This window comes from Schistocerca cancellata, chromosome 2 (assembly GCF_023864275.1).
Source record: "Schistocerca cancellata isolate TAMUIC-IGC-003103 chromosome 2, iqSchCanc2.1, whole genome shotgun sequence".
NCBI lineage: Eukaryota > Metazoa > Arthropoda > Insecta > Orthoptera > Acrididae > Schistocerca > Schistocerca cancellata.
In genome coordinates, this window is record NC_064627.1 from 1,099,588,894 (window position 1) to 1,099,611,433 (window position 22,540).

Below are 22,540 nucleotides of genomic sequence, written 5' to 3' on the forward strand. Positions count from 1 at the left end.
TGCAAACTGATCACACGTCAGTGGCTGAGTCAGCGCAAAAAGCTCGCCGCCAATGTCAAATGAATTTCTTATTTGATGTGAGCAATTGACACTCTGGTCCGACGCATGAAGGCTATTACGAAGGTTTCGGGTACAGATGGTAGCAGATGCATGTTAGTAAGTCTTGCTTAAAGTGATGAAAAAGTGTTTCCGCCCGGGATCGAACCGGGGACCTTCTGCGTGTTAGGCAGACGTGATAACCGCTACACCACGGAAACTGCTTGAGTGCACCTTACTTCACAGACAACTTGTAGTGATGTTGCCATCGTAACTAAAAAATTCAATAAATGTGGTACTTGCAAAACGAAGGGACATGCAGCAGATGCACACACGACAAGGCTCACTGGAGTACAATACGACATAGGCAGGAAAATACTGTTCCCGCCCGGGATCGAACCGAGGACCTTCTGCGTGTGAAGCAGACGTGATAACCGCTACACTACGGAAACGACGGAGCCGAGGAGTCCATCCTTGTTCACTCGAACTTGCCTCAGCCTTTCTCTCATCCGCGAATGCACACACGACAGTTCTTTTGTCAGCCTGGAACCCATCGCAGCCGAGGGCTCAAGAAGTCTTCGGGATTCTCGAGAGGGTGTCTGCCGTAGCACCCCTAACGAGATAGCGGCGTTTCGCGCAGTCGTTATTGCAAGTCATATCAGCAAAAGCAATCACTTTCTCAGCAGCAGGCAGTGCGAGCCCAGGGGCAGCTCAACATGAAGGTACCAATAGCCCAGGAAGGCCGCCGACCGCGGGAATTCGCGCCGCCCGCATCCCGCCAGCCTAAACGAGACTTCCAGAGCACCCTGGAAGACATAGAGGGACTGGAATAAGTGGCATTCGACGTGCCACAGGGCTCTTTGGTCTTGGGGTATGATTCCTGCTTAGGGTGCGGGAGGTCCCGGGTTCAAATCCCGGACGAGCCCTAGCGTTTTGTGCAAACTGATCGCACGTCAGTGGCTGAGTCAGCGCAAAAAGCTCGCCGCCAATGTCAAATGAATTTCTTATTTGATGTGAGCAATTGACACTCTGGTCCGACCCATGAAGGCAATTACGAAGGTTTCGGGTACAGATGGTAGCAGATGCATGTTAGTAAGTCTTGCTTAAAGTGATGAAAAAGTGTTTCCGCCCGGGATCGAACCGGGTACCTTCTGCGTGTTAGGCAGACGTGATAACCGCTACACCACGGAAACTGCTTGAGTGCACCTTACTTCACAGACAACTTGTAGTGATGTTGCCATCGTAACTAAAAAATTCAATAAATGTGGTACTTGCAAAACGAAGGGACATGCAGCAGATGCACACACGACGAGGCTCACTGGAGTACAATACGACATAGGCAGGAAAATACTGTTCCCGCCCGGGATAGAACCGGGGACCTTCTGCGTGTGAAGCAGACGTGATAACCGCTACACTACGGAAACGACGGAGCCGAGGAGTCCATCCTTGTTCAGTCGAACTTGCCTCAGCCTTTCTCTCGTCCGCGAATGCACACACGACAGTTCTTTTGTCAGCCTGGAACCCATCGCAGACGAGGGCTCAAGAAGTCTTCGGGGTTCTCGAGAGGGTGTCTGCCGTAGCACCCCTAACGAGATAGCGGCGTTTCGCGCAGTCGTTATTGCAAGTCATATCAGCAAAAGCAATCACTTTCTCAGCAGCAGGCAGTGCGAGCCCAGGGGCAGCTCTACATGAAGGTACCAATAGCCCAGGAAGGCCGCCGACCGCGGGAATTCGCGCCGCCCCCATCCCGCCAGCCTAAACGAGACTTCCAGAGCACCCTGGAAGACATCGAGGGACTGGAATAACTGGCATTCGACGTGCCACAGTACTCGTTGGTCTAGGGGTATGATTCCTGCTTAGGGTGCAGGAGGTCCCGGGTTCAAATCCCGGACGAGCCCTAGCGTTTTGTGCAAACTGATCGCACGTCAGTGGCTGAGTCAGCGCAAAAAGCTCGCCGCCAATGTCAAATGAATTTCTTATTTGATGTGAGGAATTGACACTCTGGTCCGACGCATGAAGGCAATTACGAAGGTTTCCGGTACAGATGGTAGCAGATGCATGTTAGTAAGTCTTGCTTAAAGTGATGAAAAAGTGTTTCCGCCCGGGATCGAACCGCGGACCTTCTGCGTGTTAGGCAGACGTGATAACCGCTACACCACGGAAACTGCTTGAGTGCACATTACTTCATAGACAACTTGTAGTGATGTTGCCATCGTAACTAAAAAATTCAATAAATGTGGTACAGATGGTAGCAGATGCATGTTAGTAAGTCTTGCTTAAAGTGATGAAAAAGTGTTTCCGCCCGGGATCGAACCGGGGACCTTCTGCGTGTTAGGCAGACGTGATAACCGCTACACCACGGAAACTGCTTGAGTGCACCTTACTTCACAGACAACTTGTAGTGATGTTGCCATCGTAACTAAAAAATTCAATAAATGTGGTACTTGCAAAACGAAGGGACATGCAGCAGATGCACACACGACGAGGCTCACTGGAGTACAATACGACATAGGCAAAAAAATACTGTTCCCGCCCGGGATCGAACCGGGGACCTTCTGCGTGTGAAGCAGACGTGATAACCGCTACACTACGGAAACGACGGAGCCGAGGAGTCCATCCTTGTTCACTCGAACTTGCCTCAGCCTTTCTCTCGTCCGCGAATGCACACACGACAGTTCTTTTGTCAGCCTGGAACCCATCGCAGCCGAGGGCTCAAGAAGTCTTCGGGGTTCTCGAGAGGGTGTCTGCCGTAGCACCCCTAACGAGATAGCGGTGTTTTGCGCAGTCGTTATTGCAAGTCATATCAGCAAAAGCAATCACTTTCTCAGCAGCAGGCAGTGCGAGCCCAGGGGCAGCACTACATGAAGGTAACAATAGCCCAGGAAGGCCGCCGACCGCGGGAATTCGCGCCCCCCCATCCCGCCAGCCTAAACGAGACTTCCAGAGCACCCTGGAAGACATCGAGGGACTGGAATAACTGGCATTCGACGTGCCACAGGGCTCGTTGGTCTAGGGGTATGATTCCTGCTTAGGGTGCAGGAGGTCCCGGGTTCAAATCCCGGACGAGCCCTAGCGTTTTGTGCAAACTGATCGCACGTCAGTGGCTGAGTCAGCGCAAAAAGCTCGCCGCCAATGTCAAATGAATTTCTTATTTGATGTGAGCAATTGACAGTCTGGGCCGACGCATGAAGGCAATTACGAAGGTTTCGGGTACAGATGGTAGCAGATGCATGTTAGTAAGTCTTGCTTAAAGTGATGAAAAAGTGTTTCCGCCCAGGATCGAACCGGGGACCTTCTGCGTGTTAGGCAGACGTGATAACCGCTACACCACGGAAACTGCTTGAGTGCACCTTACTTCACAGAAAACTTGTAGTGATGTTGCCATCGTAACTAAAAAATTCAATAAATGTGGTACTTGCAAACCGAAGGGACATGCAGCAGATGCACACACGACGAGGTTCACTGGAGTACAATACGACATAGGCAGGAAAATACTGTTCCCGCCCGGGATCGAACCGGGGACCTTCTGCGTGTGAAGCAGACGTGATAACCGCTACACTACGGAAACGACGGAGCCGAGGAGTCCATCCTTGTTCAGTCGAACTTGCCTCAGCCTATCTCTCGTCCGCGAATGCACACACGACAGTTCTTTTGTCAGCCTGGAACCCATCGCAGCCGAGGGCTCAAGAAGTCTTCGGGGTTCTCGAAGGGTGTCTGCCGTAGCATCCCTAACGAGATAGCGGCGTTTCACGTAGTCGTTATTTCAAGTCATATCAGCAAAAGCAATCACTTTGTCAGCAGCAGGCAGTGCGAGCCCAGGGGCAGCTCTACATGAAGGTACCAATAGCCCAGGAAGGCCGCCGACCGCTGGAATTCGCGCCGCCCCCATCCCGCCAGCCTAAACGAGACTTCCAGAGCACCCTGGAAGACATCGAGGGACTGGAATAACTGGCATTCGACGTGCCACAGGGCTCGTTGGTCTAGGGGTATGATTCCTGCTTAGGGTGCAGGAGGTCCCGGGTTCAAATCCCGGACGAGCCCTAGCGTTTTGTGCAAACTGATCGCACGTCAGTGGCTGAGTCAGCGCAAAAAGCTCGCCGCCAATGTCAAATGAATTTCTTATTTGATGTGAGCAATTGACACTATGGTCCGACGCATGAAGGCAATTACGGAGATTTCGGGTACAGATGGTAGCAGATGCATGTTAGTAAGTCTTGCTTAAAGTGATGAAGAAGTGTTTCCGCCCGGGATCGAACCGGGGACCTTCTGCGTGTTAGGCAGACGTGATAACCGCTACACCACAGAAACTGCTTGAGTGCCCCTTACTTCACAGACAACTTGTAGTGATGTTGCCATCGTAACTAAAAAATTCAATAAATGTGGTACTTGCAAAACGAAGGGACATGCAGCAGATGCACACACGACGAGGCTCACTGGAGTACAATACGACATAGGCAGGAAAATACTGTTCCCGCCCGGGATCGAACCGGGGACCTTCTGCGTGTGAAGCAGACGTGATAACCGCTACACTACGGAAACGACGGAGCCGAGGAGTCCATCCTTGTTCACTCGAACTTGCCTCAGCCTTTCTCTCATCCGCGAATGCACACACGACAGTTCTTTTCTCGGCCTGGAACCCATCGCAGCCGAGGGCTCAAGAAGTCTTCGGGATTCTCGAGAGGGTGTCTGCCGTAGCACCCCTAACGAGATAGCGGCGTTTCGCGCAGTCGTTATTGCAAGTCATATCAGCAAAAGCAATCACTTTCTCAGCAGCAGGCAGTGCGAGCACAGGGGCAGCTCTACATGAAGGTACCAATAGCCCAGGAAGGCCGCCGACCGCGGGAATTCGCGCCGCCCCCATCCCGCCAGCCTAAACGAGACTTCCAGAGCACCCTGGAAGACATCGAGGGACTGGAATAACTGGCATTCGACGTGTCGCAGGGCTCGTTGGTCTAGGGGTATGATTCCTGCTTAGCGTGCAGGAGGTCCCGGGTTCAAATCCCGGACGAGCCCTAGCGTTTTGTGCAAACTGATCGCACGTCAGTGGCTGAGTCAGCGCAAAAAGCTCGCCGCCAATGTCAAATGAATTTCTTATTTGATGTGAGCAATTGACACTCTGGTCCGACGCATGAAGGCAATTACGAAGGTTTCGGGTACAGATGGTAGCAGATGCATGTTAGTAAGTCTTGCTTAAAGTGATGAAAAAGTGTTTCCGCCCGGGATCGAACCGGGTACCTTCTGCGTGTTAGGCAGACGTGATAACAGCTACACCACGGAAACTGCTTGAGTGCACCTTACTTCACAGACAATTGTACTGATGTTGCCATCGTAACTAAAAAATTCAATAAATGTGGTACTTGCAAAACGAAGGGACATGCAGCAGATGCACACACGACGAGGCTCACTGGAGTACAATACGACATAGGCAGGAAAATACTGTTCCCGCCCGGGATCGAACCGGGGACCTTCTGCGTGTGAAGCAGACGTGATAACCGCTACACCACGGAAACTGCTTGTGTGCACCTTACTTCACAGACAACTTGTAGTGATGTTGCCATCGTAACTAAAAAATTCAATAAATGTGGTACTTGCAAAACGAAGGGACATGCAGCAGATGCACACACGACGAGGCTCACTGGAGTACAATACGACATAGGCAGGAAAATACTGTTCCCGCCCGGGATCGAACCGGGGACCTTCTGCGTGTGAAGCAGACGTGATAACCGCTACACCACGGAAACTGCTTGAGTGCACCTTACTTCACAGACAACTCGTACTGATTTTGCCATCGTAACAAAAGAATTCAATAAATGTTGTACTTGCAAAATGAAGGGACATGCAGCAGATGCACACACGACGAGGCTCACTGGAGTACAATACGACATAGGCAGGAAAATACTGTTCCCGCCAGGGATCGAACCGGGGACCTTCTGCGTGTGAAGCAGACGTGATAACCGCTACACTACGGAAACGACGGAGCCGAGGAGTCCATCCTTGTTCAGTCGAACTTGCCTCAGCCTTTCTCTCGTCCGCGAATGCACACACGACAGTTCTTTTGTCAGCCTGGAACCCATCGCAGCCGAGGGCTCAAGAAGTCTTCGGGCTTCTCGAGAGGGTGTCTGCCGTAGCACCCCTAACGAGATAGCGGCGTTTCGCGCAGTCGTTATTGCAAGTCATATCAGCAAAAGCAATCACTTTCTCAGCAGCAGGCAGTGCGAGCCCAGGGGCAGCTCTACATGAAGGTAACAATAGCCCAGAAAGGCCGCCGACCGCGGGAATTCGCGCCGCCCCCATCCCGCCAGCCTAAACGAGACTTCCAGAGCACCCTGGAAGACATCGAGGGACTGGAATAACTGGCATTCGACGTGCCACCGGGCTCGTTGGTCTAGGGGTATGATTCCTGCTTAGGGTGCAGGAGGTCCCGGGTTCAAATCCCGGACGAGCCCTAGCGTTTTGTGCAAACTGATCGCACGTCAGTGGCTGAGTCAGCGCAAAAAGTTCGCCGCCAATGTCAAATGAATTTCTTATTTGATGTGAGCAATTGACACTCTGGTCCGACGCATGAAGGCAATTACGAAGGTTTCGGGTACAGATGGTAGCAGATGCATGTTAGTAAGTCTTGCTTAAAGTGATGAAAAAGTGTTTCCGCCCGGGATCGAACCGGGGACCTTCTGCGTGTTAGGCAGACGTGATAACCGCTACACCACGGAAACAGCTTGAGTGCACCTTACTTCAAAGACAACTTGTAGTGTTGTTGCCATCGTAACTAAAAAATTCAATAAATGTGGTACTTGCAAAACGAAGGGACATGCAGCAGATCCACACACGACGAGGCTCACTGGAGTACAATACGACATAGGCAGGAAAATACTGTTCCCGCCCGGGATCGAACCGGGGACCTTCTGCGTGTGAAGCAGACGTGATAACAGCTACACTACGGAAACGACGGAGCCGAGGAGTCCATCCTTGTTCACTCGAACTTGCCTCAGCCTTTCTCTCGCCCGCGAATGCACACACTACAGTTCTTTTGTCAGCCTGGAACCCATCGCAGCCGAGGGCTCAAGAAGTCTTCGGGGTTCTCGAGAGGGTGTCTGCCGTAGCACCCCTAACGAGATAGCGGCATTTCGCGCAGTCGTTATTGCAAGTCATATCAGCAAAAGCAATCACTTTCTCAGCAGCAGGCAGTGCGAGCCCAGGGGCAGCACTACATGAAGGTAACAATAGCCCAGAAAGGCCGCCGACCGCGGGAATTCGCGCCGCCCCCATCCCGCCAGCCTAAACGAGACTTCCAGAGCACCCTGGAAGACATCGAGGGACTGGAATAACTGGCATTCGACGTGCCACAGGGCTCGTTGGTCTAGGGGTATGATTCCTGCTTAGGGTGCTGGAGGTCCCGGGTTCAAATCCCGTACGAGCCCTAGCGTTTTGTGCAAACTGATCGCACGTCAGTGGCTGAGTCAGCGCAAAAAGCTCGCCGCCAATGTCAAATGAATTTCTTATTTGATGTGAGCAATTGACACTCTGGTCCGACGCATGAAGGCAATTACGAAGGTTTCGGGTACAGATGGTAGCAGATGCATGTTAGTAAGTCTTGCTTAAAGTGATGAAAAAGTGTTTCCGCCCGGGATCGAACCGGGGACCTTGTGCGTGTTAGGCAGACGTGATAACCGCTACACCACGGAAACTGCTTGTGTGCACCTTACTTCACAGACAACTTGTAGTGATGTTGCCATCGTAACTAAAAAATTCAATAAATGTGGTACTTGCAAACCGAAGGGACATGCAGCAGATGCACACACGACGAGGCTCACTGGAGTACAATACGACATAGGCAGGAAAATACTGTTCCCGCCCGGGATCGAACCGGGGACCTACTGCGTGTGAAGCAGACGTGATAACCGCTACACTACGGAAACGACGGAGCCGAGGAGTCCATCCTTGTTCAGTCGAACTTGCCTCAGCCATTCTCTCGTCCGCGAATGCACACACGACAGTTCTTTTGTCAGCCTGGAACCCATCGCAGCCGAGGGCTCAAGAAGTCTTCGGGGTTCTCGAGAGGGTGTCTGCCGTAGCACCCCTAACGAGATAGCGGCGTTTCGCGCAGTCGTTATTGCAAGTCATATCAGCAAAAGCAATCACTTTCTCAGCAGCAGGCAGTGCGAGCCCAGGGGCAGCTCTACAGCCCAGGAAGGCCGCCTACCGCGGGAATTCGCGCCGCCTCCATCCCGCCAGCCTAAACGAGACTTCCAGAGCACCCTGGAAGACATCGAGGGACTGGAATAACTGGCATTCGACGTGCCACAGGGCTCGTTGGTCTAGGGGTATGATTCCTGCTTAGGGTGCAGGAGGTCCCGGGTTCAAATCCCGGACGAGCACTAGCGTTTTGTGCAAACTGATCGCACGTCAGTGGCTGAGTCAGCGCAAAAAGCTCGCCGCCAATGTCAAATGAATTTCTTATTTGATGTGAGCAATTGACACTCTGGTCCGACGCATGAAGGCAATTACGAAGGTTTCGGGTACAGATGGTAGCAGATGCATGTTAGTAAGTCTTGCTTAAAGTGATGAAAAAGTGTTTCCGCCCGGGATCGAACCGGGGACCTTCTGCGTGTTAGGCAAACGTGATAACCGCTACACCACGGAAACTGCTTGAGTGCACTTTACTTCACAGACAACTTCTGGTGATGTTGCCATCGTAACTAAAAAATTCAATAAATGTGGTACTTACAAACCGAAGGGACATGCAGCAGATGCACACACGACGAGGCTCACTGGAGTACAATACGACATAGGCAGGAAAATACTGTTCCCGCCCGGGATCGAACCGGGGACCTACTGCGTGTGAAGCAGACGTGATAACCGCTACACTACGGAAACGACGGAGCCGAGGAGTCCATCCTTGTTCACTCGAACTTGCCTCAGCCTTTCTCTCGTCCGCGAATGCACACACGACAGTTCTTTTGTCAGCCTGGAACCCATCGCAGCCGAGGGCTCAAGAAGTCTTCGGGCTTCTCGAGAGGGTGTCTGCCGTAGCACCCCTAACGAGATAGCGGCGTTTCGCGCAGTCGTTATTGCAAGTCATATCAGCAAAAGCAATCACTTTCTCAGCAGCAGGCAGTGCGAGCCCAGGGGCAGCTCTACATGAAGGTACCAATAGCCCAGAAACGCCGCCGACCGCGGGAATTCGCGCCGCCCCCATCCCGCCAGCCTAAACGAGACTTCCAGAGCACCCTGGAAGACATCGAGGGACTGGAATAACTGGCATTCGACGTGCCACAGGGCTCGTTGGTCTAGGGGTATGATTCCTGCTTAGGGTGCTGGAGGTCCCGGGTTCAAATCCCGGACGAGCCCTAGCGTTTTGTGCAAACTGATCGCACGTCAGTGGCTGAGTCAGCGCAAAAAGCTCGCCGCCAATGTCAAATGAATTTCTTATTTGATGTGAGCAATTGACACTCTGGTCCGACGCATGAAGGCAATTACGAAGGTTTCGGGTACAGATGGTAGCAGATGCATGTTAGTAAGTCTTGCTTAAAGTGATGAAAACGTGTTTCCGCCCGGGATCGAACCGGGGACCTTCTGCGTGTTAGGCAGACGTGATAACCGCTACACCACGGAAACTGCTTGTGTGCACCTTACTTCACAGACAACTTGTAGTGATGTTGCCATCGTAACTAAAAAATTCAATAAATGTGGTACTTGCAAACCGAAGGGACATGCAGCAGATGCACACACGACGAGGCTCACTGGAGTACAATACGACATAGGCAGGAAAATACTGTTCCCGCCCGGGATCGAACCGGGGACCTTCTGCGTGTGAAGCAGACGTGATAACCGCTACACTACGGAAACGACGGAGACGAGGAGTCCATCCTTGTTCAATCGAACTTGCCTCAGCCTTTCTCTTGTCCGCGAATGCACACACGACAGTTCTTTTGTCAGCCTGGAACCCATCGCAGCCGAGGGCTCAAGAAGTCTTCGGGGTTCTCGAGAGGGTGTCTGCCGTAGCACCCCTAACGAGATAGCGGCGTTTCGCGCAGTCGTTATTGCAAGTCATATCAGCAAAAGCAATCACTTTCTCAGCAGCAGGCAGTGCGAGCCCAGGGGCAGCTCTACATGAAGGTAACAATAGCCCAGAAAGGCCGCCGACCGCGGGAATTCGCGCCGCCCCCATCCCGCCAGCCTAAACGAGACTTCCAGAGCACCCTGGAAGACATCGAGGGACTGGAATAACTGGCATTCGACGTGCCACAGGGCTCGTTGGTCTAGGGGTATGATTCCTGCTTAGGGTGCTGGAGGTCCCGGGTTCAAATCCCGGACGAGCCCTAGCGTTTTGTGCAAACTGATCGCACGTCAGTGGCTGAGTCAGCGCAAAAATCTCGCCGCCAATGTCAAATGAATTTCTTATTTGATGTGAGCAATTGACACTCTGGTCCGACGCATGAAGGCAATTACGAAGGTTTCGGGTACAGATGGTAGCAGATGCATGTTAGTAAGTCTTGCTTAAAGTGATGAAAAAGTGTTTCCGCCCGGGATCGAACCGGGGACCTTCTGCGTGTTAGGCAGACGTGATAACCGCTACACCACGGAAACTGCTTGAGGGCACCTTACTTCACAGACAACTTGTAGTGATGTTGCCATCGTAACAAAAAAATTCAATAAATGTGGTACTTGCAAAACGAAGGGACATGCAGCAGATGCACACACGACGAGGCTCACTGGAGTACAATACGACATAGGCAGGAAGATACTGTTCCCGCCCGGGATCGAACCGGGGACCTTCTGCGTGTGAAGCAGACGTGATAACCGCTACACTACGGAAACGACGGAGCCGAGGAGTCCATCCTTGTTCACTCGAACTTGCCTCAGCCTTTCTCTCGTCCGCGAATGCACACACGACAGTTCTTTTGTCAGCCTGGAACCCATCGCAGCCGAGGGCTCAAGAAGTCTTCGGGGTTCTCGAGAGGGTGTCTGCCGTAGCACCCCTAACGAGATAGCGGCGTTTCGCGCAGTCGTTATTGCAAGTCATATCAGCAAAAGCAATCACTTTCTCAGCAGCAGGCAGTGCGAGCCCAGGGGCAGCTCTACATGAAGGTAACAATAGCCCAGAAAGGCCGCCGACCGCGGGAATTCGCGCCGCCCCCATCCCGCCAGCCTAAACGAGACTTCCAGAGCACCCTGGAAGACATCGAGGGACTGGAATAACTGGCATTCGACGTGCCACAGGGCTCGTTGGTCTAGGGGTATGATTCCTGCTTAGGGTGCAGGAGGTCCCGGGTTCAAATCCCGGACGAGCCCTAGCGTTTTGTGCAAACTGATCGCACGTCAGTGGCTGAGTCAGCGCAAAAATCTCGCCGCCAATGTCAAATGAATTTCTTATTTGATGTGAGCAATTGACACTGTGGTCCGACGCATGAAGGCAATTACGAAGGTTTCGGGTACAGATGGTAGCAGATGCATGTTAGTAAGTCTTGCTTAAAGTGATGAAAATGTGTTTCCGCCCGGGATCGAACCGGGGACCTTCTGCGTGTTAGGCAGACGTGATAACCGCTACACCACGGAAACTGCTTGTGTGCACCTTACTTCACAGACAACTTGTAGTGATGTTGCCATCGTAACTAAAAAATTCAATAAATGTGGTACTTGCAAACCGAAGGGACATGCAGCAGATGCACACACGACGAGGCTCACTGGAGTACATTACGACATAGGCAGGAAAATACTGTTCCCGCCCGGGATCGAACCGGGGACCTTCTGCGTGTGCAGCAGACGTGATAACCGCTACACTACGGAAACGACGGAGCCGAGGAGTCCATCCTTGTTCAGTCGAACTTGCCTCAGCCTTTCTCTCGTCCGCGAATGCACACACGACAGTTCTTTTGTCAGCCTGGAACCCATCGCAGCCGAGGGCTCAAGAAGTCTTCGGGGTTCTCGAGAGGGTGTCTGCCGTAGCACCCCTAACGAGATAGCGGCGTTTCGCGCAGTCGTTATTGCAAGTCATATCAGCAAAAGCAATCACTTTCTCAGCAGCAGGCAGTGCGAGCCCAGGGGCAGCTCTACATGAAGGTAACAATAGCCCAGAAAGGCCGCCGACCGCGGGAATTCGCGCCGCCCCCATCCCGCCAGCCTAAACGAGACTTCCAGAGCACCCTGGAAGACATCGAGGGACTGGAATAACTGGCATTCGACGTGCCACAGGGCTCGTTGGTCTAGGGGTATGATTCCTGCTTAGGGTGCTGGAGGTCCCGGGTTCAAATCCCGGACGAGCCCTAGCGTTTTGTGCAAACTGATCGCACGTCAGTGGCTGAGTCAGCGCAAAAATCTCGCCGCCAATGTCAAATGAATTTCTTATTTGATGTGAGCAATTGACACTCTGGTCCGACGCATGAAGGCAATTACGAAGGTTTCGGGTACAGATGGTAGCAGATGCATGTTAGTAAGTCTTGCTTAAAGTGATGAAAAAGTGTTTCCGCCCGGGATCGAACCGGGGACCTTCTGCGTGTTAGGCAGACGTGATAACCGCTACACCACGGAAACTGCTTGAGTGCACCTTACTTCACAGACAACTTGTAGTGATGTTGCCATCGTAACAAAAAAATTCAATAAATGTGGTACTTGCAAAACGAAGGGACATGCAGCAGATGCACACACGACGAGGCTCACTGGAGTACAATACGACATAGGCAGGAAAATACTGTTCTCGCCCGGGATCGAACCGGGGACCTTCTGCGTGTGAAGCAGACGTGATAACCGCTACACTACGGAAACGACGGAGCCGAGGAGTCCATCCTTGTCCACTCGAACTTGCCTCAGCCTTTCTCTCGTCCGCGAATGCACACACGACAGTTCTTTTGTCAGCCTGGAACCCATCGCAGCCGAGGGCTCAAGAAGTCTTCGGGGTTCTCGAGAGGGTGTCTGCCGTAGCACCCCTAACGAGATAGCGGCGTTTCGCGCAGTCGTTATTGCAAGTCATATCAGCAAAAGCAATCACTTTCTCAGCAGCAGGCAGTGCGAGCCCAGGGGCAGCTCTACATGAAGGTAACAATAGCCCAGAAAGGCCGCCGACCGCGGGAATTCGCGCCGCCCCCATCCCGCCAGCCTAAACGAGACTTCCAGAGCACCCTGGAAGACATCGAGGGACTGGAATAACTGGCATTCGACGTGCCACAGGGCTCGTTGGTCTAGGGGTATAATTCCTGCTTAGGGTGCTGGAGGTCCCGGGTTCAAATCCCGGACGAGCCCTAGCGTTTTGTGCAAACTGATCGCACGTCAGTGGCTGAGTCAGCGCAAAATTCTCGCCGCCAATGTCAAATGAATTTCTTATTTGATGTGAGCAATTGACACTCTGGTCCGACGCATGAAGGCAATTACGAAGGTTTCGGGTACAGATGGTAGCAGATGCATGTTAGTAAGTCTTGCTTAAAGTGATGAAAAAGTGTTTCCGCCCGGGATCGAACCAGGGACCTTCTGCGTGTTAGGCAGACGTGATAACCGCTACACCACGGAAACTGCTTGAGTGCACCTTACTTCACAGACAACTTGTAGTGATGTTGCCATCGTAAATAAAAAATTCAATAAATGTGGTACTTGCAAACCGAAGGGACATGCAGCAGATGCACACACGACGAGGCTCACTGGAGTACAATACGACATAGGCAGGAAAATACTGTTCCCGCCCGGGATCGAACCGGGGACCTTCTGCGTGTGAAGCAGACGTGATAACCGCTACACTACAGAAACGACGGAGCCGAGGAGTCCATCCTTGTTCAATCGAACTTGCCTCAGCCTTTCTCTTGTCCGCGAATGCACACACGACAGTTCTTTTGTCAGCCTGGAACCCATCGCAGCCGAGGGCTCAAGAAGTCTTCGGGGTTCTCGAGAGGGTGTCTGCCGTAGCACCCCTAACGAGATAGCGGCGTTTCGCGCAGTCGTTATTGCAAGTCATATCAGCAAAAGCAATCACTTTCTCAGCAGCAGGCAGTGCGAGCCCAGGGGCAGCTCTACATGAAGGTAACAATAGCCCAGAAAGGCCGCCGACCGCGGGAATTCGCGCCGCCCCCATCCCGCCAGCCTAAACGAGACTTCCAGAGCACCCTGGAAGACATCGAGGGACTGGAATAACTGGCATTCGACGTGCCACAGGGCTCGTTGGTCTAGGGGTATGATTCCTGCTTAGGGTGCAGGAGGTCCCGGGTTCAAATCCCGGACGAGCCCTAGCGTTTTGTGCAAACTGATCGCACGTCAGTGGCTGAGTCATCGCAAAAATCTCGCCGCCAATGTCAAATGAATTTCTTATTTGATGTGAGCAATTGACACTCTGGTCCGACGCATGAAGGCAATTACGAAGGTTTCGGGTACAGATGGTAGCAGATGCATGTTAGTAAGTCTTGCTTAAAGTGATGAAAATGTGTTTCCGCCCGGGATCGAACCGGGGACCTTCTGCGTGTTAGGCAGACGTGATAACCGCTACACCACGGAAACTGCTTGTGTGCACCTTACTTCACAGACAACTTGTAGTGATGTTGCCATCGTAACTAAAAAATTCAATAAATGTGGTACTTGCAAACCGAAGGGACATGCAGCAGATGCACACACGACGAGGCTCACTGGAGTACATTACGACATAGGCAGGAAAATACTGTTCCCGCCCGGGATCGAACCGGGGACCTTCTGCGTGTGAAGCAGACGTGATAACCGCTACACTACGGAAACGACGGAGCCGAGGAGTCCATCCTTGTTCAGTCGAACTTGCCTCAGCCTTTCTCTCGTCCGCGAATGCACACACGACAGTTCTTTTGTCAGCCTGGAACCCATCGCAGCCGAGGGCTCAAGAAGTCTTCGGGGTTCTCGAGAGGGTGTCTGCCGTAGCACCCCTAACGAGATAGCGGCGTTTCGCGCAGTCGTTATTGCAAGTCATATCAGCAAAAGCAATCACTTTCTCAGCAGCAGGCAGTGCGAGCCCAGGGGCAGCTCTACATGAAGGTAACAATAGCCCAGAAAGGCCGCCGACCGCGGGAATTCGCGCCGCCCCCATCCCGCCAGCCTAAACGAGACTTCCAGAGCACCCTGGAAGACATCGAGGGACTGGAATAACTGGCATTCGACGTGCCACAGGGCTCGTTGGTCTAGGGGTATGATTCCTGCTTAGGGTGCAGGAGGTCCCGGGTTCAAATCCCGGACGAGCCCTAGCGTTTTGTGCAAACTGATCGCACGTCAGTGGCTGAGTCAGCGCAAAAATCTCGCCGCCAATGTCAAATGAATTTCTTATTTGATGTGAGCAATTGACACTCTGGTCCGACGCATGAAGGCAATTACGAAGGTTTCGGGTACAGATGGTAGCAGATGCATGTTAGTAAGTCTTGCTTAAAGTGATGAAAAAGTGTTTCCGCCCGGGATCGAACCGGGGACGTTCTGCGTGTTAGGCAGACGTGATAACCGCTACACCACGGAAACTGCTTGAGTGCACCTTACTTCACAGACAACTTGTAGTGATGTTGCCATCGTAACAAAAAAAATTCAATAAATGTGGTACTTGCAAAACGAAGGGACATGCAGCAGATGCACACACGACGAGGCTCACTGGAGTACAATACGACATAGGCAGGAAAATACTGTTCTCGCCCGGGATCGAACCGGAGACCTTCTGCGTATGAAGCAGACGTGATAACCGCTACACTACGGAAACGACGGAGCCGAGGAGTCCATCCTTGTTCACTCGAACTTGCCTCAGCCTTTCTCTCGTCCGCGAATGCACACACGACAGTTCTTTTGTCAGCCTGGAACCCATCGCAGCCGAGGGCTCAAGAAGTCTTCGGGCTTCTCGAGAGGGTGTCTGCCGTAGCACCCCTAACGAGATAGCGGCGTTTCGCGCAGTCGTTATTGCAAGTCATATCAGCAAAAGCAATCACTTTCTCAGCAGCAGGCAGTGCGAGCCCAGGGGCAGCTCTACATGAAGGTAACAATAGCCCAGAAAGGCCGCCGACCGCGGGAATTCGCGCCGCCCCCATCCCGCCAGCCTAAACGAGACTTCCAGAGCACCCTGGAAGACATCGAGGGACTGGAATAACTGGCATTCGACGTGCCACAGGGCTCGTTGGTCTAGGGGTATGATTCCTGCTTAGGGTGCTGGAGGTCCCGGGTTCAAATCCCGGACGAGCCCTAGCGTTTTGTGCAAACTGATCGCACGTCAGTGGCTGAGTCAGCGCAAAAATCTCGCAGCCAATGTCAAATGAACTTCTTATTTGATGTGAGCAATTGACACTCTGGTCCGACGCATGAAGGCAATTATGAAGGTTTCGGGTACAGATGGTAGCAGATGCATGTTAGTAAGTCTTGCTTAAAGTGATGAAAAAGTGTTTCCGCCCGGGATCGAACCGGGGACCTTCTGCGTGTTAGGCAGACGTGATAACCGCTACACCACGGAAACTGCTTGAGTGCACCTTACTTCACAGACAACTTGTAGTGATGTTGCCATCGTAACAAAAAAATTCAATAAATGTGGTACTTGCAAAACGAAGGGACATGCAGCTGATGCACACACGACGAGGCTCACTGGAGTACAATACGACATAGGCAGGAAAATACTGTTCTCGCCCGGGATCGAACCGGGGACCTTCTGCGTGTGAAGCAGACGTGATAACCGCTACACTACGGAAACGACGGAGCCGAGGAGTCCATCCTTGTCCACTCGAACTTGCCTCAGCCTTTCTCTCGTCCGCGAATGCACACACGACAGTTCTTTTGTCAGCCTGGAACCCATCGCAGCCGAGGGCTCAAGAAGTCTTCGGGGTTCTCGAGAGGGTGTCTGCCGTAGCACCCCTAACGAGATAGCGGCGTTTCGCGCAGTCGTTATTGCAAGTCATATCAGCAAAAGCAATCACTTTCTCAGCAGCAGGCAGTGCGAGCCCAGGGGCAGCTCTACATGAAGGTAACAATAGCCCAGAAAGGCCGCCGACCGCGGGAATTCGCGCCGCCCCCATCCCGCCAGCCTAAACGAGACTTCCAGAGCACCCTGGAAGACATCGAGGGACTGGAATAACTGGCATTCGACGTGCCACAGGGCTCGTTGGTCTAGGGGTATGATTCCTGCTTAGGGTGCAGGAGGTCCCGGGTTCAAATCCCGGACGAGCCCTAGCGTTTTGTGCAAACTGATCGCACGTCAGTGGCTGAGTCAGCGCAAAATTCTCGCCGCCAATGTCAAATGAATTTCTTATTTGATGTGAGCAATTGACACTCTGGTCCGACGCATGAAGGCAATTACGAAGGTTTCGGGTACAGATGGTAGCAGATGCATGTTAGTAAGTCTTGCTTAAAGTGATGAAAAAGTGTTTCCGCCCGGGATCGAACCGGGGACCTTCTGCGTGTTAGGCAGACGTGATAACCGCTACACCACGGAAACTGCTTGAGTGCACCTTACTTCACAGACAACTTGTAGTGATGTTGCCATCGTAACAAAAAAATTCAATAAATGTGGTACTTGCAAAACGAAGGGACATGCAGCAGATGCACACACGACGAGGCTCACTGGAGTACAATACGACATACGCAGGAAAATACTGTTCCCGCCCGGGATCGAACCGGGGACCTTCTGCGTGTGAAGCAGACGTGATAACCGCTACACTACGGAAACGACGGAGCCGAGGAGTCCATCCTTGTTCACTCGAACTTGCCTCAGCCTTTCTCTCGTCCGCGAATGCACACACGACAGTTCTTTGGTCAGCCTGGAACCCATCGCAGCCGAGGGCTCAAGAAGTCTTCGGGGTTCTCGAGAGGGTGTCTGCCGTAGCACCCCTAACGAGATAGCGGCGTTTCGCGCAGTCGTTATTGCAAGTCATATCAGCAAAAGCAATCACTTTCTCAGCAGCAGGCAGTGCGAGCCCAGGGGCAGCTCTACATGAAGGTAACAATAGCCCAGAAAGGCCGCCGACCGCGGGAATTCGCGCCGCCCCCATCGCGCCATCCTAAACGAGACTTCCAGAGCACCCTGGAAGACATCGAGGGACTGGAATAACTGGCATTCGATGTGCCACAGGGCTCTTTGGTCTAGGGGTATGATTCCTGCTTAGGGTGCTGGAGGTCCCGGGTTCAAATCCCGGACGAGCCCTAGCGTTTTGTGCAAACTGATCGCACGTCAGTGGCTGAGTCAGCGCAAAAATCTCGCAGCCAATGTCAAATGAATTTCTTATTTGATGTGAGCAATTGACACTCTGGTCCGACGCATGAAGGCAATTACGAAGGTTTCGGGTACAGATGGTAGCAGATGCATGTTAGTAAGTCTTGCTTAAAGTGATGAAAAAGTGTTTCCGCCCGGGATCGAACCGGGGACCTTCTGCGTGTTAGGCAGACGTGATAACCGCTACACCACGGAAACTGCTTGAGTGCACCTTACTTCACAGACAACTTGTAGTGATGTTGCCATCGTAACTAAAAAATTCAATAAATGTGGTACTTGCAAAACGAAGGGACATGCAGCAGATGCACACACGACGAGGCTCACTGGAGTACAATACGACATAGGCAGGAAAATACTGTTCCCGCCAGGGATCGAACCGGGGACCTTCTGCGTGTGAAGCAGACGTGATAACAGCTACACTACGGAAACGACGGAGCCGAGGAGTCCATCCTTGTTCACTCGAACTTGCCTCAGCCTTTCTCTCGTCCGCGAATGCACACACGACAGTTCTTTTGTCAGCCTGGAACCCATCGCAGCCGAGGGCTCAAGAAGTCTTCGGGGTTCTCGAGAGGGTGTCTGCCGTAGCACCCCTAACGAGATAGCGGCGTTTCGCGCAGTCGTTATTGCAAGTCATATCAGCAAAAGCAATCACTTTCTCAGCAGCAGGCAGTGCGTGCCCAGGGGCAGCACTACATGAAGGTAACAATAGCCCAGAATGGCCGCCGACCGCGGGAATTCGCGCCGCCCCCATCCCGCCAGCCTAAACGAGACTTCCAGAGCACCCTGGAAGACATCGAGGGACTGGAATAACTGGCATTCGACGTGCCACAGGGCTCGTTGGTCTAGGGGTATGATTCCTGCTTAGGGTGCTGGAGGTCCCGGGTTCAAATCCCGGACGAGCCCTAGCGTTTTGTGCAAACTGATCGCACGTCAGTGGCTGAGTCAGCGCAAAAATCTCGCCGCCAATGTCAAATGAATTTCTTATTTGATGTGAGCAATTGACACTCTGGTCCGACGCATGAAGGCAATTACGAAGGTTTCGGGTACAGATGGTAGCAGATGCATGTTAGTAAGTCTTGCTTAAAGTGATGAAAAAGTGTTTCCGCCCGGGATCGAACCAGGGACCTTCTGCGTGTTAGGCAGACGTGATAACCGCTACACCACGGAAACTGCTTGAGTGCACCTTACTTCACAGACAACTTGTAGTGATGTTGCCATCGTAAATAAAAAATTCAATAAATGTGGTACTTGCAAACCGAAGGGACATGCTGCAGATGCACACACGACGAGGCTCACTGGAGTACAATACGACATAGGCAGGAAAATACTGTTCCCGCCCGGGATCGAACCGGGGACCTTCTGCGTGTGAAAGCAGACGTGATAACCGCTACACTACGGAAACGACGGAGCCGAGGAGTCCATCCTTGTTCACTCGAACTTGCCTCAGCCTTTCTCTCGTCCGCGAATGCACACACGACAGTTCTTTGGTCAGCCTGGAACCCATCGCAGCCGAGGGCTCAAGAAGTCTTCGGGGTTCTCGAGAGGGCGTCTGCCGTAGCACCCCTAACGAGATAGCGGCGTTTCGCGCTGTCGTTATTGCAAGTCATATCAGCAAAAGCAATCACTTTCTCAGCAGCAGGCAGTGCGAGCCCAGGGGCAGCTCTACATGAAGGTAACAATAGCCCAGAAAGGCCGCCGACCGCGGGAATTCGCGCCGCCCCCATCCCGCCAGCCTAAACGAGACTTCCAGAGCACCCTGGAAGACACCGAGGGACTGGAATAACTGGCATTCGACGTGCCACAGGGCTCGTTGGTCTAGGGGTATGATTCCTGCTTAGGGTGAAGGAGGTCCCGGGTTCAAATCCCGGACGAGCCCTAGCGTTTTGTGCAAACTGATCGCACGTCAGTGGCTGAGTCAGCGCAAAAATCTCGCCGCCAATGTCAAATGAATTTCTTATTTGATGTGAGCAATTGACACTCTGGTCCGACGCATGAAGGCAATTACGAAGGTTTCGGGTACAGATGGTAGCAGATGCATGTTAGTAAGTCTTGCTTAAAGTGATGAAAAAGAGTTTCCGCCCGGGATCGAACCGGGGACCTTCTGCGTGTTAGGCAGACGTGATAACCGCTACACCACGGAAACTGCTTGAGTGCACCTTACTTCACAGACAACTTGTAGTGATATGGCCATCGTAACTAAAAAATTCAATAAATGTGGTACTTGCAAAACGAAGGGACATGCAGCAGATGCACACACGACGAGGCTCACTGGAGTACATTACGACATAGGCAGGAAAATACTGTTCCCGCGCGGGATCGAACCGGGGACCTTCTGCGTGTGAAGCAGACGTGATAACCGCTACACTACGGAAACGACGGAGCCGAGGAGTCCATCCTTGTTCAGTCGAACTTGCCTCAGCCTTTCTCTCGTCCGCGAATGCACACACGACAGTTCTTTTGTCAGCCTGGAACCCATCGCAGCCGAGGGCTCAAGAAGTCTTCGGGCTTCTCGAGAGGGTGTCTGCCGTAGCACCCCTAACGAGATAGCGGCGTTTCGCGCAGTCGTTATTGCAAGTCATATCAGCAAAAGCAATCACTTTCTCAGCAGCAGGCAGTGCGAGCCCAGGGGCAGCTCTACATGAAGGTAACAATAGCACAGAAAGGCCGCCGACCGCGGGAATTCGCGCCGCCCCCATCCCGCCAGCCTAAACGAGACTTCCAGAGCACCCTGGAAGACATCGAGGGACTGGAATAACTGGCATTCGACGTGCCACAGGGCTCGTTGGTCTAGGGGTATGATTCCTGCTTAGGGTGCTGGAGGTCCCGGGTTCAAATCCCGGACGAGCCCTAGCGTTTTGTGCAAACTGATCGCACGTCAGTGGCTGAGTCAGCGCAAAAATCTCGCCGCCAATGTCAAATGAATTTCTTATTTGATGTGGGCAATTGACACTCTGGTCCGACGCATGAAGGCAATTACGAAGGTTTCGGGTACAGATGGTAGCAGATGCATGTTAGTAAGTCTTGCTTAAAGTGATGAAAAAGTGTTTCCGCCCGGGATCGAACCGGGGACCTTCTGCGTGTTAGGCAGACGTGATAACCGCTACACCACGGAAACTGCTTGAGTGCACCTTACTTCACAGACAACTTGTAGTGATGTTGCCATCGTAACAAACAAAATTCAATAAATGTGGTACTTGCAAAACGAAGGGACATGGAGCAGATGCACACACGACGAGGCTCACTGGAGTACAATACGACATAGGCAGGAAAATACTGTTCTCGCCCGGGATCGAACCGGAGACCTTCTGCGTGTGAAGCAGACGTGATAACCGCTACACTACGGAAACGACGGGGCCGAGGAGTCCATCCTTGTTCACTCGAACTTGCCTCAGCCTTTCTCTCGTCCGCGAATGCACACACGACAGTTCTTTTGTCAGCCTGGAACCCATCGCAGCCGAGGGCTCAAGAAGTCTTCGGGGTTCTCGAGAGGGTGTCTGCCGTAGCACCCCTAACGAGATAGCGGCGTTTCGCGCAGTCGTTATTGCAAGTCATATCAGCGAAAGCAATCACTTTCTCAGCAGCAGGCAGTGCGAGCCCAGGGGCAGCTCTACATGAAGGTAACAATAGCCCAGAAAGGCCGCCGACCGCGGGAATTTGCGCCGCCCCCATCCCGCCAGCTTAAACGAGACTTCCAGAGCACCCTGGAAGACATCGAGGGACTGGAATAACTGGCATTCGACGTGCCACAGGGCTCGTTGGTCTAGGGGTATGATTCCTGCTTAGGGTGCAGGAGGTCCCGGGTTCAAATCCCGGACGAGCCCTAGCGTTTTGTGCAAACTGATCGCACGTCAGTGGCTGAGTCAGCGCAAAATTCTCGCCGCCAATGTCAAATGAATTTCTTATTTGATGTGAGCAATTGACACTCTGGTCCGACGCATGAAGGCAATTACGAAGGTTTCGGGTACAGATGGTAGCAGATGCATGTTAGTAAGTCTTGCTTAAAGTGATGAAAAAGTGTTTCCGCCCGGGATCGAACCGGGGACCTTCTGCGTGTTAGGCAGACGTGATAACCGCTACACCACGGAAACTGCTTGAGTGCACCTTACTTCACAGACAACTTGTAGTGATGTTGCCATCGTAACTAAAAAATTCAATAAATGTGGTACTTGCAAAACGAAGGGACATGCAGCAGATGCACACACGACGAGGCTCACTGGAGTACAATACGACAAAGGCAGGAAAATACTGTTCCCGCCCGGGATCGAACCGGGGACCTTCTGCGTGTGAAGCAGACGTGATAACCGCTACACTACGGAAACGACGGAGCCGAGGAGTCCA

General features: G+C 52.5%; 69 non-coding genes across 69 annotated transcripts; 21 read left to right on the forward strand and 48 right to left on the reverse strand.

The window, feature by feature from the left end:
- Nucleotides 1-184: 184 nt before the first annotated feature.
- Trnav-aac (transfer RNA valine (anticodon AAC)) lies at nt 185-257 on the reverse strand. Its single transcript has one exon. It is a non-coding gene; the product is annotated as a tRNA-Val (tRNA).
- Nucleotides 258-415: 158 nt separating this feature from the next.
- On the reverse strand, nt 416-488 carry Trnav-cac (transfer RNA valine (anticodon CAC)). Its single transcript has one exon. It is a non-coding gene; the product is annotated as a tRNA-Val (tRNA).
- Nucleotides 489-1,156: 668 nt separating this feature from the next.
- Nucleotides 1,157-1,229, reverse strand: Trnav-aac (transfer RNA valine (anticodon AAC)). Its single transcript has one exon. It is a non-coding gene; the product is annotated as a tRNA-Val (tRNA).
- Nucleotides 1,230-1,387: 158 nt separating this feature from the next.
- Trnav-cac (transfer RNA valine (anticodon CAC)) lies at nt 1,388-1,460 on the reverse strand. Its single transcript has one exon. It is a non-coding gene; the product is annotated as a tRNA-Val (tRNA).
- Nucleotides 1,461-1,862: 402 nt separating this feature from the next.
- On the forward strand, nt 1,863-1,937 carry Trnap-agg (transfer RNA proline (anticodon AGG)). Its single transcript has one exon. It is a non-coding gene; the product is annotated as a tRNA-Pro (tRNA).
- Nucleotides 1,938-2,128: 191 nt separating this feature from the next.
- Nucleotides 2,129-2,201, reverse strand: Trnav-aac (transfer RNA valine (anticodon AAC)). The gene has a single exon. It is a non-coding gene; the product is annotated as a tRNA-Val (tRNA).
- A 128-nt stretch (nt 2,202-2,329) lies between these two features.
- Nucleotides 2,330-2,402, reverse strand: Trnav-aac (transfer RNA valine (anticodon AAC)). The gene has a single exon. It is a non-coding gene; the product is annotated as a tRNA-Val (tRNA).
- Nucleotides 2,403-2,560: 158 nt separating this feature from the next.
- Nucleotides 2,561-2,633, reverse strand: Trnav-cac (transfer RNA valine (anticodon CAC)). Its single transcript has one exon. It is a non-coding gene; the product is annotated as a tRNA-Val (tRNA).
- A 401-nt stretch (nt 2,634-3,034) lies between these two features.
- On the forward strand, nt 3,035-3,106 carry Trnap-agg (transfer RNA proline (anticodon AGG)). Its single transcript has one exon. It is a non-coding gene; the product is annotated as a tRNA-Pro (tRNA).
- Nucleotides 3,107-3,300: 194 nt separating this feature from the next.
- Nucleotides 3,301-3,373, reverse strand: Trnav-aac (transfer RNA valine (anticodon AAC)). Its single transcript has one exon. It is a non-coding gene; the product is annotated as a tRNA-Val (tRNA).
- Nucleotides 3,374-3,531: 158 nt separating this feature from the next.
- Nucleotides 3,532-3,604, reverse strand: Trnav-cac (transfer RNA valine (anticodon CAC)). Its single transcript has one exon. It is a non-coding gene; the product is annotated as a tRNA-Val (tRNA).
- Nucleotides 3,605-4,005: 401 nt separating this feature from the next.
- Trnap-agg (transfer RNA proline (anticodon AGG)) lies at nt 4,006-4,077 on the forward strand. The gene has a single exon. It is a non-coding gene; the product is annotated as a tRNA-Pro (tRNA).
- A 194-nt stretch (nt 4,078-4,271) lies between these two features.
- Trnav-aac (transfer RNA valine (anticodon AAC)) lies at nt 4,272-4,344 on the reverse strand. The gene has a single exon. It is a non-coding gene; the product is annotated as a tRNA-Val (tRNA).
- Nucleotides 4,345-4,502: 158 nt separating this feature from the next.
- Trnav-cac (transfer RNA valine (anticodon CAC)) lies at nt 4,503-4,575 on the reverse strand. The gene has a single exon. It is a non-coding gene; the product is annotated as a tRNA-Val (tRNA).
- A 402-nt stretch (nt 4,576-4,977) lies between these two features.
- Nucleotides 4,978-5,049, forward strand: Trnaa-agc (transfer RNA alanine (anticodon AGC)). The gene has a single exon. It is a non-coding gene; the product is annotated as a tRNA-Ala (tRNA).
- A 194-nt stretch (nt 5,050-5,243) lies between these two features.
- Trnav-aac (transfer RNA valine (anticodon AAC)) lies at nt 5,244-5,316 on the reverse strand. Its single transcript has one exon. It is a non-coding gene; the product is annotated as a tRNA-Val (tRNA).
- Nucleotides 5,317-5,473: 157 nt separating this feature from the next.
- Trnav-cac (transfer RNA valine (anticodon CAC)) lies at nt 5,474-5,546 on the reverse strand. Its single transcript has one exon. It is a non-coding gene; the product is annotated as a tRNA-Val (tRNA).
- Nucleotides 5,547-5,704: 158 nt separating this feature from the next.
- On the reverse strand, nt 5,705-5,777 carry Trnav-cac (transfer RNA valine (anticodon CAC)). Its single transcript has one exon. It is a non-coding gene; the product is annotated as a tRNA-Val (tRNA).
- Nucleotides 5,778-5,935: 158 nt separating this feature from the next.
- Trnav-cac (transfer RNA valine (anticodon CAC)) lies at nt 5,936-6,008 on the reverse strand. Its single transcript has one exon. It is a non-coding gene; the product is annotated as a tRNA-Val (tRNA).
- A 402-nt stretch (nt 6,009-6,410) lies between these two features.
- Trnap-agg (transfer RNA proline (anticodon AGG)) lies at nt 6,411-6,482 on the forward strand. Its single transcript has one exon. It is a non-coding gene; the product is annotated as a tRNA-Pro (tRNA).
- A 194-nt stretch (nt 6,483-6,676) lies between these two features.
- On the reverse strand, nt 6,677-6,749 carry Trnav-aac (transfer RNA valine (anticodon AAC)). Its single transcript has one exon. It is a non-coding gene; the product is annotated as a tRNA-Val (tRNA).
- Nucleotides 6,750-6,907: 158 nt separating this feature from the next.
- On the reverse strand, nt 6,908-6,980 carry Trnav-cac (transfer RNA valine (anticodon CAC)). Its single transcript has one exon. It is a non-coding gene; the product is annotated as a tRNA-Val (tRNA).
- Nucleotides 6,981-7,382: 402 nt separating this feature from the next.
- On the forward strand, nt 7,383-7,454 carry Trnap-agg (transfer RNA proline (anticodon AGG)). Its single transcript has one exon. It is a non-coding gene; the product is annotated as a tRNA-Pro (tRNA).
- A 194-nt stretch (nt 7,455-7,648) lies between these two features.
- On the reverse strand, nt 7,649-7,721 carry Trnav-aac (transfer RNA valine (anticodon AAC)). Its single transcript has one exon. It is a non-coding gene; the product is annotated as a tRNA-Val (tRNA).
- A 158-nt stretch (nt 7,722-7,879) lies between these two features.
- Nucleotides 7,880-7,952, reverse strand: Trnav-cac (transfer RNA valine (anticodon CAC)). The gene has a single exon. It is a non-coding gene; the product is annotated as a tRNA-Val (tRNA).
- Nucleotides 7,953-8,340: 388 nt separating this feature from the next.
- Trnap-agg (transfer RNA proline (anticodon AGG)) lies at nt 8,341-8,413 on the forward strand. The gene has a single exon. It is a non-coding gene; the product is annotated as a tRNA-Pro (tRNA).
- Nucleotides 8,414-8,606: 193 nt separating this feature from the next.
- On the reverse strand, nt 8,607-8,679 carry Trnav-aac (transfer RNA valine (anticodon AAC)). Its single transcript has one exon. It is a non-coding gene; the product is annotated as a tRNA-Val (tRNA).
- A 158-nt stretch (nt 8,680-8,837) lies between these two features.
- Trnav-cac (transfer RNA valine (anticodon CAC)) lies at nt 8,838-8,910 on the reverse strand. The gene has a single exon. It is a non-coding gene; the product is annotated as a tRNA-Val (tRNA).
- A 402-nt stretch (nt 8,911-9,312) lies between these two features.
- On the forward strand, nt 9,313-9,384 carry Trnap-agg (transfer RNA proline (anticodon AGG)). The gene has a single exon. It is a non-coding gene; the product is annotated as a tRNA-Pro (tRNA).
- A 194-nt stretch (nt 9,385-9,578) lies between these two features.
- On the reverse strand, nt 9,579-9,651 carry Trnav-aac (transfer RNA valine (anticodon AAC)). The gene has a single exon. It is a non-coding gene; the product is annotated as a tRNA-Val (tRNA).
- Nucleotides 9,652-9,809: 158 nt separating this feature from the next.
- Nucleotides 9,810-9,882, reverse strand: Trnav-cac (transfer RNA valine (anticodon CAC)). The gene has a single exon. It is a non-coding gene; the product is annotated as a tRNA-Val (tRNA).
- Nucleotides 9,883-10,284: 402 nt separating this feature from the next.
- On the forward strand, nt 10,285-10,356 carry Trnap-agg (transfer RNA proline (anticodon AGG)). The gene has a single exon. It is a non-coding gene; the product is annotated as a tRNA-Pro (tRNA).
- Nucleotides 10,357-10,550: 194 nt separating this feature from the next.
- Nucleotides 10,551-10,623, reverse strand: Trnav-aac (transfer RNA valine (anticodon AAC)). The gene has a single exon. It is a non-coding gene; the product is annotated as a tRNA-Val (tRNA).
- Nucleotides 10,624-10,781: 158 nt separating this feature from the next.
- On the reverse strand, nt 10,782-10,854 carry Trnav-cac (transfer RNA valine (anticodon CAC)). The gene has a single exon. It is a non-coding gene; the product is annotated as a tRNA-Val (tRNA).
- Nucleotides 10,855-11,256: 402 nt separating this feature from the next.
- Nucleotides 11,257-11,328, forward strand: Trnap-agg (transfer RNA proline (anticodon AGG)). The gene has a single exon. It is a non-coding gene; the product is annotated as a tRNA-Pro (tRNA).
- A 194-nt stretch (nt 11,329-11,522) lies between these two features.
- Trnav-aac (transfer RNA valine (anticodon AAC)) lies at nt 11,523-11,595 on the reverse strand. Its single transcript has one exon. It is a non-coding gene; the product is annotated as a tRNA-Val (tRNA).
- Nucleotides 11,596-11,753: 158 nt separating this feature from the next.
- Nucleotides 11,754-11,826, reverse strand: Trnav-cac (transfer RNA valine (anticodon CAC)). The gene has a single exon. It is a non-coding gene; the product is annotated as a tRNA-Val (tRNA).
- A 402-nt stretch (nt 11,827-12,228) lies between these two features.
- On the forward strand, nt 12,229-12,300 carry Trnap-agg (transfer RNA proline (anticodon AGG)). The gene has a single exon. It is a non-coding gene; the product is annotated as a tRNA-Pro (tRNA).
- Nucleotides 12,301-12,494: 194 nt separating this feature from the next.
- On the reverse strand, nt 12,495-12,567 carry Trnav-aac (transfer RNA valine (anticodon AAC)). Its single transcript has one exon. It is a non-coding gene; the product is annotated as a tRNA-Val (tRNA).
- A 158-nt stretch (nt 12,568-12,725) lies between these two features.
- Trnav-cac (transfer RNA valine (anticodon CAC)) lies at nt 12,726-12,798 on the reverse strand. The gene has a single exon. It is a non-coding gene; the product is annotated as a tRNA-Val (tRNA).
- A 402-nt stretch (nt 12,799-13,200) lies between these two features.
- On the forward strand, nt 13,201-13,272 carry Trnap-agg (transfer RNA proline (anticodon AGG)). The gene has a single exon. It is a non-coding gene; the product is annotated as a tRNA-Pro (tRNA).
- Nucleotides 13,273-13,466: 194 nt separating this feature from the next.
- Nucleotides 13,467-13,539, reverse strand: Trnav-aac (transfer RNA valine (anticodon AAC)). The gene has a single exon. It is a non-coding gene; the product is annotated as a tRNA-Val (tRNA).
- A 158-nt stretch (nt 13,540-13,697) lies between these two features.
- On the reverse strand, nt 13,698-13,770 carry Trnav-cac (transfer RNA valine (anticodon CAC)). Its single transcript has one exon. It is a non-coding gene; the product is annotated as a tRNA-Val (tRNA).
- Nucleotides 13,771-14,172: 402 nt separating this feature from the next.
- Nucleotides 14,173-14,244, forward strand: Trnap-agg (transfer RNA proline (anticodon AGG)). Its single transcript has one exon. It is a non-coding gene; the product is annotated as a tRNA-Pro (tRNA).
- Nucleotides 14,245-14,438: 194 nt separating this feature from the next.
- Trnav-aac (transfer RNA valine (anticodon AAC)) lies at nt 14,439-14,511 on the reverse strand. The gene has a single exon. It is a non-coding gene; the product is annotated as a tRNA-Val (tRNA).
- A 158-nt stretch (nt 14,512-14,669) lies between these two features.
- On the reverse strand, nt 14,670-14,742 carry Trnav-cac (transfer RNA valine (anticodon CAC)). Its single transcript has one exon. It is a non-coding gene; the product is annotated as a tRNA-Val (tRNA).
- Nucleotides 14,743-15,144: 402 nt separating this feature from the next.
- On the forward strand, nt 15,145-15,216 carry Trnap-agg (transfer RNA proline (anticodon AGG)). Its single transcript has one exon. It is a non-coding gene; the product is annotated as a tRNA-Pro (tRNA).
- Nucleotides 15,217-15,410: 194 nt separating this feature from the next.
- On the reverse strand, nt 15,411-15,483 carry Trnav-aac (transfer RNA valine (anticodon AAC)). Its single transcript has one exon. It is a non-coding gene; the product is annotated as a tRNA-Val (tRNA).
- Nucleotides 15,484-15,642: 159 nt separating this feature from the next.
- Trnam-cau (transfer RNA methionine (anticodon CAU)) lies at nt 15,643-15,715 on the reverse strand. The gene has a single exon. It is a non-coding gene; the product is annotated as a tRNA-Met (tRNA).
- A 402-nt stretch (nt 15,716-16,117) lies between these two features.
- On the forward strand, nt 16,118-16,189 carry Trnap-agg (transfer RNA proline (anticodon AGG)). The gene has a single exon. It is a non-coding gene; the product is annotated as a tRNA-Pro (tRNA).
- A 194-nt stretch (nt 16,190-16,383) lies between these two features.
- Nucleotides 16,384-16,456, reverse strand: Trnav-aac (transfer RNA valine (anticodon AAC)). Its single transcript has one exon. It is a non-coding gene; the product is annotated as a tRNA-Val (tRNA).
- A 158-nt stretch (nt 16,457-16,614) lies between these two features.
- Trnav-cac (transfer RNA valine (anticodon CAC)) lies at nt 16,615-16,687 on the reverse strand. The gene has a single exon. It is a non-coding gene; the product is annotated as a tRNA-Val (tRNA).
- A 402-nt stretch (nt 16,688-17,089) lies between these two features.
- On the forward strand, nt 17,090-17,161 carry Trnap-agg (transfer RNA proline (anticodon AGG)). The gene has a single exon. It is a non-coding gene; the product is annotated as a tRNA-Pro (tRNA).
- A 194-nt stretch (nt 17,162-17,355) lies between these two features.
- Nucleotides 17,356-17,428, reverse strand: Trnav-aac (transfer RNA valine (anticodon AAC)). The gene has a single exon. It is a non-coding gene; the product is annotated as a tRNA-Val (tRNA).
- A 158-nt stretch (nt 17,429-17,586) lies between these two features.
- Nucleotides 17,587-17,659, reverse strand: Trnav-cac (transfer RNA valine (anticodon CAC)). Its single transcript has one exon. It is a non-coding gene; the product is annotated as a tRNA-Val (tRNA).
- Nucleotides 17,660-18,061: 402 nt separating this feature from the next.
- Trnap-agg (transfer RNA proline (anticodon AGG)) lies at nt 18,062-18,133 on the forward strand. Its single transcript has one exon. It is a non-coding gene; the product is annotated as a tRNA-Pro (tRNA).
- A 194-nt stretch (nt 18,134-18,327) lies between these two features.
- Nucleotides 18,328-18,400, reverse strand: Trnav-aac (transfer RNA valine (anticodon AAC)). Its single transcript has one exon. It is a non-coding gene; the product is annotated as a tRNA-Val (tRNA).
- Nucleotides 18,401-18,558: 158 nt separating this feature from the next.
- On the reverse strand, nt 18,559-18,631 carry Trnav-cac (transfer RNA valine (anticodon CAC)). Its single transcript has one exon. It is a non-coding gene; the product is annotated as a tRNA-Val (tRNA).
- A 402-nt stretch (nt 18,632-19,033) lies between these two features.
- Nucleotides 19,034-19,105, forward strand: Trnap-agg (transfer RNA proline (anticodon AGG)). The gene has a single exon. It is a non-coding gene; the product is annotated as a tRNA-Pro (tRNA).
- A 194-nt stretch (nt 19,106-19,299) lies between these two features.
- Trnav-aac (transfer RNA valine (anticodon AAC)) lies at nt 19,300-19,372 on the reverse strand. Its single transcript has one exon. It is a non-coding gene; the product is annotated as a tRNA-Val (tRNA).
- A 634-nt stretch (nt 19,373-20,006) lies between these two features.
- On the forward strand, nt 20,007-20,078 carry Trnap-agg (transfer RNA proline (anticodon AGG)). Its single transcript has one exon. It is a non-coding gene; the product is annotated as a tRNA-Pro (tRNA).
- Nucleotides 20,079-20,272: 194 nt separating this feature from the next.
- Trnav-aac (transfer RNA valine (anticodon AAC)) lies at nt 20,273-20,345 on the reverse strand. Its single transcript has one exon. It is a non-coding gene; the product is annotated as a tRNA-Val (tRNA).
- A 158-nt stretch (nt 20,346-20,503) lies between these two features.
- Nucleotides 20,504-20,576, reverse strand: Trnav-cac (transfer RNA valine (anticodon CAC)). The gene has a single exon. It is a non-coding gene; the product is annotated as a tRNA-Val (tRNA).
- A 402-nt stretch (nt 20,577-20,978) lies between these two features.
- Trnap-agg (transfer RNA proline (anticodon AGG)) lies at nt 20,979-21,050 on the forward strand. Its single transcript has one exon. It is a non-coding gene; the product is annotated as a tRNA-Pro (tRNA).
- Nucleotides 21,051-21,244: 194 nt separating this feature from the next.
- Trnav-aac (transfer RNA valine (anticodon AAC)) lies at nt 21,245-21,317 on the reverse strand. The gene has a single exon. It is a non-coding gene; the product is annotated as a tRNA-Val (tRNA).
- Nucleotides 21,318-21,476: 159 nt separating this feature from the next.
- Trnav-cac (transfer RNA valine (anticodon CAC)) lies at nt 21,477-21,549 on the reverse strand. Its single transcript has one exon. It is a non-coding gene; the product is annotated as a tRNA-Val (tRNA).
- A 402-nt stretch (nt 21,550-21,951) lies between these two features.
- Trnap-agg (transfer RNA proline (anticodon AGG)) lies at nt 21,952-22,023 on the forward strand. Its single transcript has one exon. It is a non-coding gene; the product is annotated as a tRNA-Pro (tRNA).
- A 194-nt stretch (nt 22,024-22,217) lies between these two features.
- Trnav-aac (transfer RNA valine (anticodon AAC)) lies at nt 22,218-22,290 on the reverse strand. Its single transcript has one exon. It is a non-coding gene; the product is annotated as a tRNA-Val (tRNA).
- A 158-nt stretch (nt 22,291-22,448) lies between these two features.
- On the reverse strand, nt 22,449-22,521 carry Trnav-cac (transfer RNA valine (anticodon CAC)). Its single transcript has one exon. It is a non-coding gene; the product is annotated as a tRNA-Val (tRNA).
- Between the last annotated feature and the right edge of the window lie 19 nt (nt 22,522-22,540).